Source organism: Chiloscyllium plagiosum, unplaced genomic scaffold, assembly GCF_037043375.1.
Source record: "Chiloscyllium plagiosum isolate Xiang-an unplaced genomic scaffold, Cpla_swu_hap1 HiC_scaffold_43, whole genome shotgun sequence".
In the NCBI taxonomy this organism is placed as follows: Eukaryota; Metazoa; Chordata; class Chondrichthyes; order Orectolobiformes; family Hemiscylliidae; genus Chiloscyllium; species Chiloscyllium plagiosum.
This window is the reverse complement of record NW_028270181.1, coordinates 47,687,081-47,699,947: the sequence shown is the minus strand read 5'-3', so window position 1 is coordinate 47,699,947 and position 12,867 is coordinate 47,687,081.

The following is a 12,867-nucleotide window of genomic DNA, read 5'->3' as shown; positions in this document are numbered from 1 at the left end:
CATATATTTATTATACCATCCAGCACAGAGTCAGTGCCCGAAACTGGACAGACTCGAAATCTCCTGGTTTTACATATATTTATTAAATCATCCAGGACAGAGTCAGTGCCCTAAACTGGACAGACTCTAAATCTCCTGCTTTTACATATATTTCTTAAACCATCCAGCACAGAGTCAGTGCCCTAAACTGGACAGACTCGAAATCTCCTGGTTTTATATATATTTATTATATCATCCAGCACAGAGTCAGTGCCCTAAACTGGACAGACTCTAAATCTCCTGGTTTTACATATATTTATTAAACCATCCAGCACTGAGTCAGTGCCCTACACTGGACAGACTCTAAATCTCCTGGTTTTCTATATATTTATTAAACCATCCAGCACAGAGTCAGTGCCCCAAACTGGACAGATTCTAAATCTCCTGGTTTTACATATATTTATTAAACCATCCAGCACAGAGTCAGTGCCCTAAACTGGACAGATTCTAAATCTTCTGGTTTTACATATATTTATTAAACCATCCAGCACAGAGTCAGTGCCCTAAACTGGACAGACTCGAAATCTCCTGGTTTTACATATATTTATTTAACCATCCAGCACAGAGTCAGTGCTCCAAACTGGACAGACTCTAAATCACCTGCTTTTACATATATTTATTAAACCATCCTGCACAGAGTCAGTGCCCTAAACTGGACAGACTCTAAATCTCCTGGTTTTATATATATTTATTAAACCATCCAGCACAGAGTCAGTGCCCTAAACTGGACAGACTCTAAATCTCCTGGTTTTACATATATTTATTAAACCATCCAGCACAGAGTCAGTGCCCTAAACTGGACAGACTCGAAATCTCCTGGTTTTATATATATTTATTAAACCATCCAGCACAGAGTCAGTGCCCTAAACTGGACAGACTCTAAATCTCCTGGTTTTACATATATTTATTAAACCATCCAGCACAGAGTCAGTGCCCTAAACTGGACAGACTCGAAATCTCCTGGTTTTACATATATTTATTAAACCATCCAGCACAGAGTCAGTGTCCTAAACTGGACAGACTCTAAATCTCCTGGTTTTACGTATATTTATTATACCATCCAGCACAGAGTCAGTGTCCTAAAGTGGAGAGACTCGAAATCTCCTGGTTGTACATATATTTATTAAACCATCCAGCACAGAGTCAGTGTCCTAAACTGGACAGACTCTAAATTTCCTGCTTTTACATATATTTATTAAACCATCCAGCACAGAGTCAGTGCCCTAAACTGGACAGACTCTAAATCTCCTGCTTTTACATATATTTATTAAACCATCCAGCACAGAGTCAGTGCCCTAAACTGGACAGACTCTAAATCTCCTGGTTTTACATATAGTTATGAAACCATCCAGCACAGAGTCAGTGCCCTAAACTGGACAGACTCTGAATCTCCTGGTTTTACATATATTTATTAAACCATCCAGCACAGAGTCAGTGCCCTAAACTGGACAGACTCTAAATCTCCTGGTTTTTCATATATTTATTAAACCACCAAGCACAGAGTCAGTGCTCTAAACTGGACAGACTCGAAATCTCCTGGTATTACATATATTTATTAAACCATCCAGCACAGAGTCAGTGCCCTAACCTGGACAGACTCTAAATCTCCTGGTTTTACATATATTTATTAAACCATCCAGCACAGATTCAGTGCCCTAAACTGGACAGACTCTAAATCTCCTGTTTTTATATATATTTATTAAACCATCCAGCACAGAGTCAGTGCCCCAAACTGGACAGATTCTAAATCTGCTGGTTTTACATATATTTATTAAACCATCCAGCACAGAGTCAGTGCCCTAAACTGGACAGACTCTAAATCTTCTGGTTTTACATATATTTATTAAACCATCCAGCACAGAGTCAGTGCCCTAAACTGGACAGACTCTAAATCTCCTGGTTTTACATATAATTATTAAACCATCCAGCACAGAGTCAGTGCCCTAAACTGGACAGACTCGAAATCTCCTGGTTTTACATATATTTATTTAACCATCCAGCACAGAGTCAGTGCCCCAAACTGGACAGACTCTAAATCACCTGCTTTTACATATATTTATTAAACCATCCAGCACAGAGTCAGTGCCCTAAACTGGACAGACTCTAAATCTCCTGGTTTTATATATATTTATTAAACCATCCAGCACAGAGTCAGTGTCCTAAACTGGACAGACTCTAAATCTCCTGGTTTTACATATATTTATTAAACCATCCAGCACAGAGTCAGTGCCCTAAACTGGACAGACTCTAAATCTCCTGGTTTTATATATATTTATTAAACCATCCAGCACAGAGTCAGTGCCCTAAACTGGACAGACTCTAAATCTCCTGGTTTTATATATATTTATTAAACCATCCAGCACAGAGTCAGTGCCCCAAACTGGATAGACTCTAAATCTCCTGGTTTTATATATGTTTATTCAACCATCCAGCACAGAGTCAGTGCCCTAAACTGGACAGACTCGAAATCTCCTGGTTTTATATATATTTATTAAACCATCCAGCACAGAGTCAGTGTCCTAAAATGGACAGACTCCAAATTCCCTGGTTTTACATATATTTATTAAACCATCCAGCACAGAGTCAGTGCCCTAAACTGGACAGACTCTAAATCTCCTGGTTTTACATATATTTATTAAACCATCCAGCACAGAGTCAGTGTCCTAAACTGGACAGACTCTAAATCTCCTGGTTTTATATATAATTATCAAACCATCCAGCACAGAGTCAGTGCCCTAAACTGGACAGACTCTAAATCTCCTGGTTTTACATATATTTATTAAACCATCCAGCACAGAGTCAGTGCCCTAAACTGGACAGACTCGAAATCTCCTGGTTTTACATATATTTATTAAACCATCCAGCACAGAGACAGTGTCCTAAACTGGACAGACTCTAAGTCTCCTGGTTTTACATATATTTATTATACCATCCAGCACAGAGTCAGTGTCCTAAACTGGACAGACTCGAAATCTCCTGGTTTTACATATATTTATTATACCATCCAGCACAGAGACAGTGCCCTAAACTGGACAGATTCTAAATCTCCTGCTTTTACATATATTTATTAAACCATCCAGCACAGAGTCAGTGCCCTAAACTGGACAGACTCTAAATCTCCTGCTTTTACATATATTTATTAAACCATCCAGCACAGAGTCAGTGCCCTAAACTGGACAGACTCTAAATCTCCTGGTATTATATATATTTATGAAACCATCCAGCACAGAGTGAGTGCCCTAAACTGGACAGACTCTAAATTCCCTGGTTTTATATATATTTATTAAACCATCCAGCACAGAGTCAGTGCCCTAAACTGGACAGACTCTAAATCTCCTGGTTTTATATATATTTATTAAACCATCCAGCACAGAGTCAGTGTCCTAAACTGGACAGACTCGAAATCTACTGGTTTTACATATATTTATTAAACCATCCAGCACAGAGTCAGGGCCTTAAACTGGACAGACTCTAAATCTCCTGGTTTTACATATATTTATTAAACCATCCAGCACAGAGTCAGTGCCCTAAACTGGACAGACTCGAAATCTCCTGGTTTTACATATATTTATTAAACCATCCAGCACAGAGACAGTGTCCTAAACTGGACAGACTCTAAATCTCCTGGTTTTACATATATTTATTATACCATCCAGCACAGAGTCAGTGTCCTAAACTGGACAGACTCGAAATCTCCTGGTTTTACATATATTTATTATACCATCCAGCACAGAGACAGTGCCCTAAACTGGACAGATTCTAAATCTCCTGCTTTTACATATATTTATTAAACCATCCAGCACAGAGTCAGTGCCCTAAACTGGACAGACTCTAAATCTCCTGCTTTTACATATATTTATTAAACCGTCCAGCACAGAGTCAGTGCCCTAAACTGAACAGACTCTAAATCTCCTGGTATTATATACATTTATGAAACCATCCAGCACAGAGTGAGTGCCCTAAACTGGACAGACTCTAAATTCCCTGGTTTTATATATATTTATTAAACCATCCAGCACAGAGTCAGTGCCCTAAACTGGACAGACTCTAAATCTCCTGGTTTTATATATATTTATTAAACCATCCAGCACAGAGTCAGTGTCCTAAACTGGACAGACTCGAAATCTACTGGTTTTACATATATTTATTAAACCATCCAGCACAGAGTCAGTGCCCTAAACTGGACAGACTCTAAATCTCCTGGTTTTACATATATTTATTAAACCAGCCAGCACAGAGTCAGTGTCCTAAACTGGACAGACTCTAAATCTCCTGGTTTTATATATATTTATAAAACCATCCAGCACAGAGTCAGTGTCCTAAACTGGACAGACTCTAAATCTCCTGGTTTTATATATATTTATTAAACCATCCAGCACAGAGTCAGTGCCCTAAACTGGACAGACTCTAAATTCCCTGGTTTTACATATATTTATTATACCATCCAGCACAGAGTCAGTGCCCTAAACTGGACAGACTCGAAATCTCCTGGTTTTACATATATTTATTAAACCATCCAGCACAGAGTCAGTGCCCTAAACTGGACAGACTCGAAATCTCCTGGTTTTACATATATTTATTAAACCACCCAGCACAGAGTCAGTGACCTAAACTGGACAGACTCTAAATCTCCTGGTTTTATATATATTTATTAAACCATCCAGCACAGAGTCAGTGCTCTAAACTGGACAGACTCTAAATCTCCTGCTTTTACATATATTTATTGAACCATCCAGCACAGAGTCAGTGTCCTAAACTGGACAGACTCTAAATCTCCTGGTTTTACATATATTTATTATACCATCCAGCACAGAGTCAGTGTCCTAAACTGGACAGACTAGAAATCTCCTGGTTTTACATATATTTATTAAACCATCCAGCACAGAGTCAGTGCCCTAAACTGGACAGACTCTAAATCTCCTGCTTTTATATATATTTATTAAACCATCCAGCACAGAGTGAGTGCCCTAAACTGGACAGACTCTAAATTCCCTGGTTTTATATATATTTATTAAACCATCCAGCACAGAGTCAGTGCCCTAAACTGGACAGACTCTAAATCTCCCGGTTTTATATATATTTATTAAACCATCCATTCACAGAGTCAGTGTCCTAAACTGGACAGACTCGAAATCTCCTGGTTTTACATATATTTATTAAACCATCCAGCACAGAGTCAGTGCCCCAAACTGGACAGACTCTAAATTCCCTGGTTTTACATATATTTATTATACCATCCAGCACAGAGTCAGTGCCCTAAACTGGACAGACTCGAAATCTCCTGGTTTTACATATATTTATTAAACCATCCAGCACAGAGTCAGTGCCCTAAACTGGACAGACTCTAAATCTCCTGCTTTTACATATATTTCTTAAACCATCCAGCACAGAGTCAGTGCCCTAAACTGGACAGACTCTAAATTCCCTGGTTTTACATATATTTATTATACCATCCAGCACAGAGTCTGTGCCCTAAACTGGACAGACTCGAAATCTCCTGGTTTTAAATATATTTATTAAACCATCCAGCACAGAGTCAGTGCCCTAAACTGGACAGGCTCCATATCTCCTGGTTTTACATGTATTTATTAAACCATTCAGCACAGAGTCAGTGTCCTAAACTGGACAGACTCTAAATCTCCTGGTTTTACATATATTTATTAAACCATCCAGCACAGAGTCAGTGCCGTAAACTGGACAGACTCGAAATCTCCTGGTTTTATATATATTTATTATATCATCCAGCACAGAGTCAGTGCCCTAAACTGGACAGACTCTAAATCTCCTGGTTTTACATATATTTATTAAACCATCCAGCACAGAGTCAGTGCCCTAAACTGGACAGACTCGAAATCTCCTGGTTTTACATATATTTATTAAACCATCCAGCACAGAGACAGTGTCCTAAACTGGACAGACTCTAAATCTCCTGGTTTTACATATATTTATTATACCATCCAGCACAAAGTCAGTGTCCTAAACTGGACAGACTCGAAATCTCCTGGTTTTACATATATTTATTATACCATCCAGCACAGAGACAGTGCCCTAAACTGGACAGATTCTAAATCTCCTGCTTTTACATATATTTATTATACCATCCAGCACAGAGTCAGTTACCTAAACTGGACAGACTCTAAATCTCCTGGTTTAACATATATTTATTAAACCATCCAGCACAGAGTCAGTGCCCTAAACTGGACAGACTCTAAATCTCCTGGTATTATATATATTTATGAAACCATCCAGCACAGAGTGAGTGCCCTAAATTGGACAGACTCTAAATTCCCTGGTTTTATATATATTTATTAAACCATCCAGCACAGAGTCAGTGCCCTAAACTGGACAGACTCTAAATCTCCTGGTTTTACATATATTTATTATACCATCCAGCACAGAGTCAGTGTCCTGAACTGGACAGACTCTAAATCTCCTGCTTTTACATATATTTATTAAACCATCCAGCACAGAGTCAGTGCCCTAAACTGGACAGATTCTAAATCTCCTGCTTTTACATATATTTATTAAACCATCCAGCACAGAGTCAGTGCCCTAAACTGGACAGACTCTAAATCTCCTGCTTTTACATATATTTATTATACCATCCAGCACAGAGTCAGTGGCCTAAACTGGACAGACTCGAAATCTCCTGGTTTTACATATATTTATTATACCATCCAGCACAGAGACAGTGCCCTAAACTGGACAGATTCTAAATCTCCTGCTTTTACATATATTTATTAAACCATCCAGCACAGAGTCAGTGCCCTAAACTGGACAGACTCTAAATCTCCTGGTTTAACATATATTTATTAAACCATCCAGCACAGAGTCAGTGCCCTAAACTGGACAGACTCTAAATCTCCTGGTGTTATATATATTTATGAAACCATCCAGCACAGAGTGAGTGCCCTAAACTGGACAGACTCTAAATTCCCTGGTTTTATATATATTTATTAAACCATCCTGCACAGAGTCAGTGCCCTAAACTGGACAGACTCTAAATCTCCTGGTTTTATATATATTTATTAAACCATCCAGCACAGAGTCAGTGCCCCAAACTGGAGAGACTCTAAATCTCCTGGTTTTACATATATTTATTAAACCATCCAGCACAGAGTCAGTGTCCTAAACTGGACAGACTCTAAATCTCCTGGTTTTATATATATTTATTAAACCATCCAGCACAGAGTCAGTGTCCTAAACTGGACAGACTCTAAATCTCCTGGTTTTATATATATTTATTAAACCATCCAGCACAGAGTCAGTGCCCTAAACTGGACAGACTCTAAATTCCCTGGTTTTACATATATTTATTCTACCATCCAGCACAGAGTTAGTGCCCTAAACTGGACAGACTCGAAATCTCCTGGTTTTACATATATTTATTAAACCATCCAGCACAGAGTCAGTGCCCTAAACTGGACAGACTCGAAATCTCCTGGTTTTACATATATTTATTAAACCACCCAGCACAGAGTCAGTGACCTAAACTGGACAGACTCTAAATCTCCTGGTTTTATATATATTTATTAAACCATCCAGCACAGAGTCAGTGCTCTAAACTGGACAGACTCTAAATCTCCTGCTTTTACATATATTTATTGAACCATCCAGCACAGAGTCAGTGCCGTAAACTGGACAGACTCTAAATCTCCTGGTTTTAAATATATTTATTAAACCATCCAGCACAGAGTCAGTGCCCTAAACTGGACAGGCTCCATATCTCCTGGTTTTACATGTATTTATTAAACCATCCAGCACAGAGTCAGTGTCCTAAACTGGACAGACTCTAAATCTCCTGGTTTTACATATATTTATTAAACCATCCAGCACAGAGTCAGTGCCGTAAACTGGACAGACTCGAAATCTCCTGGTTTTATATATATTTATTATATCATCCAGCACAGAGTCAGTGCCCTAAACTGGACAGACTCTAAATCTCCTGGTTTTACAAATATTTATTCAACCATCCAGCACAGAGTCAGTGCTCTAAACTGGACAGTCTCTAAATCTCCTGGTTTTATATATATTTATTAAACCATCCAGCACAGACTCAGTGCCCCAAACTGGACAGATTCTAAATCTCCTGGTTTTACATATATTTATTAAACCATCCAGCACAGAGTCAGTGCCCTAAACTGGACAGACTCTAAATCTCCTGGTTTTACATATATTTATTAAACCATCCAGCACAGAGTCAGTGCCCTAAACTGGACAGACTCTAAATCTCCTGGTTTTACATATATTTATTAAACCACCCAGCACAGAGTCAGTGCTCTAAACTGGACAGACTCGAAATCTCCTGGTTTTACATATATTTATTAAACCATCCAGCACAGAGTCAGTGCCCCAAACTGGTCAGACTCTAAATCTCCTGCTTTTACATATATTTATTAAACCATCCAGCACAGAGTCAGTGCCCTAAACTGGACAGACTCTAAATCTCCTGGTTTTACATATATTTATTAAACCATCCAGCACAGAGTCAGTGCCCTAAACTGGACAGACTCGAAATCTCCTGGTTTTACATATATTTATTAAACCATCCAGCACAGAGACAGTGTCCTAAACTGGACAGACTCTAAATCTCCTGGTTTTACATATATTTATTATACCATCCAGCACAAAGTCAGTGTCCTAAACTGGACAGACTCGAAATCTCCTGGTTTTACATATATTTATTATACCATCCAGCACAGAGACAGTGCCCTAAACTGGACAGATTCTAAATCTCCTGCTTTTACATATATTTATTATACCATCCAGCACAGAGTCAGTTACCTAAACTGGACAGACTCTAAATCTCCTGGTTTAACATATATTTATTAAACCATCCAGCACAGAGTCAGTGCCCTAAACTGGACAGACTCTAAATCTCCTGGTATTATATATATTTATGAAACCATCCAGCACAGAGTGAGTGCCCTAAATTGGACAGACTCTAAATTCCCTGGTTTTATATATATTTATTAAACCATCCAGCACAGAGTCAGTGCCCTAAACTGGACAGACTCTAAATCTCCTGGTTTTACATATATTTATTATACCATCCAGCACAGAGTCAGTGTCCTGAACTGGACAGACTCTAAATCTCCTGCTTTTACATATATTTATTAAACCATCCAGCACAGAGTCAGTGCCCTAAACTGGACAGATTCTAAATCTCCTGCTTTTACATATATTTATTAAACCATCCAGCACAGAGTCAGTGCCCTAAACTGGACAGACTCTAAATCTCCTGCTTTTACATATATTTATTATACCATCCAGCACAGAGTCAGTGTCCTAAACTGGACAGACTCGAAATCTCCTGGTTTTACATATATTTATTATACCATCCAGCACAGAGACAGTGCCCTAAACTGGACAGATTCTAAATCTCCTGCTTTTACATATATTTATTAAACCATCCAGCACAGAGTCAGTGCCCTAAACTGGACAGACTCTAAATCTCCTGGTTTAACATATATTTATTAAACCATCCAGCACAGAGTCAGTGCCCTAAACTGGACAGACTCTAAATCTCCTGGTGTTATATATATTTATGAAACCATCCAGCACAGAGTGAGTGCCCTAAACTGGACAGACTCTAAATTCCCTGGTTTTATATATATTTATTAAACCATCCTGCACAGAGTCAGTGCCCTAAACTGGACAGACTCTAAATCTCCTGGTTTTATATATATTTATTAAACCATCCAGCACAGAGTCAGTGCCCCAAACTGGAGAGACTCTAAATCTCCTGGTTTTACATATATTTATTAAACCATCCAGCACAGAGTCAGTGTCCTAAACTGGACAGACTCTAAATCTCCTGGTTTTATATATATTTATTAAACCATCCAGCACAGAGTCAGTGTCCTAAACTGGACAGACTCTAAATCTCCTGGTTTTATATATATTTATTAAACCATCCAGCACAGAGTCAGTGCCCTAAACTGGACAGACTCTAAATTCCCTGGTTTTACATATATTTATTCTACCATCCAGCACAGAGTTAGTGCCCTAAACTGGACAGACTCGAAATCTCCTGGTTTTACATATATTTATTAAACCATCCAGCACAGAGTCAGTGCCCTAAACTGGACAGACTCGAAATCTCCTGGTTTTACATATATTTATTAAACCACCCAGCACAGAGTCAGTGACCTAAACTGGACAGACTCTAAATCTCCTGGTTTTATATATATTTATTAAACCATCCAGCACAGAGTCAGTGCTCTAAACTGGACAGACTCTAAATCTCCTGCTTTTACATATATTTATTGAACCATCCAGCACAGAGTCAGTGCCGTAAACTGGACAGACTCTAAATCTCCTGGTTTTAAATATATTTATTAAACCATCCAGCACAGAGTCAGTGCCCTAAACTGGACAGGCTCCATATCTCCTGGTTTTACATGTATTTATTAAACCATCCAGCACAGAGTCAGTGTCCTAAACTGGACAGACTCTAAATCTCCTGGTTTTACATATATTTATTAAACCATCCAGCACAGAGTCAGTGCCGTAAACTGGACAGACTCGAAATCTCCTGGTTTTATATATATTTATTATATCATCCAGCACAGAGTCAGTGCCCTAAACTGGACAGACTCTAAATCTCCTGGTTTTACAAATATTTATTCAACCATCCAGCACAGAGTCAGTGCTCTAAACTGGACAGTCTCTAAATCTCCTGGTTTTATATATATTTATTAAACCATCCAGCACAGACTCAGTGCCCCAAACTGGACAGATTCTAAATCTCCTGGTTTTACATATATTTATTAAACCATCCAGCACAGAGTCAGTGCCCTAAACTGGACAGACTCTAAATCTCCTGGTTTTACATATATTTATTAAACCATCCAGCACAGAGTCAGTGCCCTAAACTGGACAGACTCTAAATCTCCTGGTTTTACATATATTTATTAAACCACCCAGCACAGAGTCAGTGCTCTAAACTGGACAGACTCGAAATCTCCTGGTTTTACATATATTTATTAAACCATCCAGCACAGAGTCAGTGCCCCAAACTGGTCAGACTCTAAATCTCCTGCTTTTACATATATTTATTAAACCATCCAGCACAGAGTCAGTGCCCTAAACTGGACAGACTCTAAATCTCCTGGTTTTATATATATTTATTAAAACATCCAGCACAGAGTCAGTGCCCTAAACTGGACAGACTCTAAATCTCCTGGTTTTACATATATTTATTAAACCATCCAGCACAGAGTCAGTGCCCTAAACTGGACAGACTCGAAATCTCCTGGTTTTACATGTATTTATTAAACCATCCAGCACAGAGTCAGTGTCCTAAACTGGACAGACTCGAAATCTCCTGGTTTTACATATATTTATGAAACCATCCAGCACAGAGTCAGTGCAGTAAACTGGACAGACTCGAAATCTCCTGGTTTTATATATATTTATTATATCATCCAGCACAGAGTCAGTGCCCTAAACTGGACAGACTCGAAATCTCCTGGTTTTACATATATTTATTAAACCATCCAGCACAGATTCAGTGCCCTAAACTGGACAATCTCTAAATCTCCTGTTTTTATATATATTTATTAAACCATCCAGCACAGAGTCAGTGCCCCAAACTGGACAGATTCTAAATCTCCTGGTTTTACATATATTTATTAAACCATCCAGCACAGAGTCAGTGCCCTAAACTGGACAGACTCTATATCTTCTGGTTTTACATATATTTATTAAACCATCCAGCACAGAGTCAGTGCCCTAAACTGGACAGACTCTAAATCTCCTGGTTTTACATATAATTATTAAACCATCCAGCACAGAGTCAGTGCCCTAAACTGGACAGACTCGAAATCTCCTGGTTTTACATATATTTATTTAACCATCCAGCACAGAGTCAGTGCCCCAAACTGGACAGACTCTAAATCACCTGCTTTTACATATATTTATTAAACCATCCAGCACAGAGTCAGTGCCCTAAACTGGACAGACTCTAAATCTCCTGGTTTTATATATATTTATTAAACCATCCAGCACAGAGTCAGTGCCCTAAACTGGACAGACTCTAAATCTCCTGGTTTTACATATATTTATTATACCATCCAGCACAGAGTCAGTGTCCTAAACTGGACAGACTCTAAATCTCCTGGTTTTACATATATTTATTATACCATCCAGCACAGAGTCAGTGTCCTAAACTGGACAGACTAGAAATCTCCTGGTTTTACATATATTTATTAAACCATCCAGCACTGAGTCAGTGCCCTAAACTGGACAGACTCTAAATCTCCTGCTTTTATATATATTTATTAAACCGTCCAGCACAGAGTGAGTGCCCTAAACTGGACAGACTCTAAATTCCCTGGTTTTATATATATTTATTAAACCATCCAGCACAGAGTCAGTGCCCTAAACTGGACAGACTCTAAATCTCCTGGTTTTATATATATTTATTAAACCATCCATTCACAGAGTCAGTGTCCTAAACTGGACAGACTCGAAATCTCCTGGTTTTACATATATTTATTAAACCATCCAGCACAGAGTCAGTGCCCCAAACTGGACAGACTCTAAATTCCCTGGTTTTACATATATTTATTAAACCATCCAGCACAGAGTCAGTGCCCTAAACTGGACAGACTCTATATCTTCTGGTTTTACATATATTTATTAAACCATCCAGCACAGAGTCAGTGCCCTAAACTGGATAGACTCTAAATCTCCTGGTTTTACATATAATTATTAAACCATCCAGCACAGAGTCAGTGCCCTAAGCTGGACAGACTCGAAATCTCCTGGTTTTACATATATTTATTTAACCATCCAGCACAGAGTCAGTGCCCCAAACTGGAC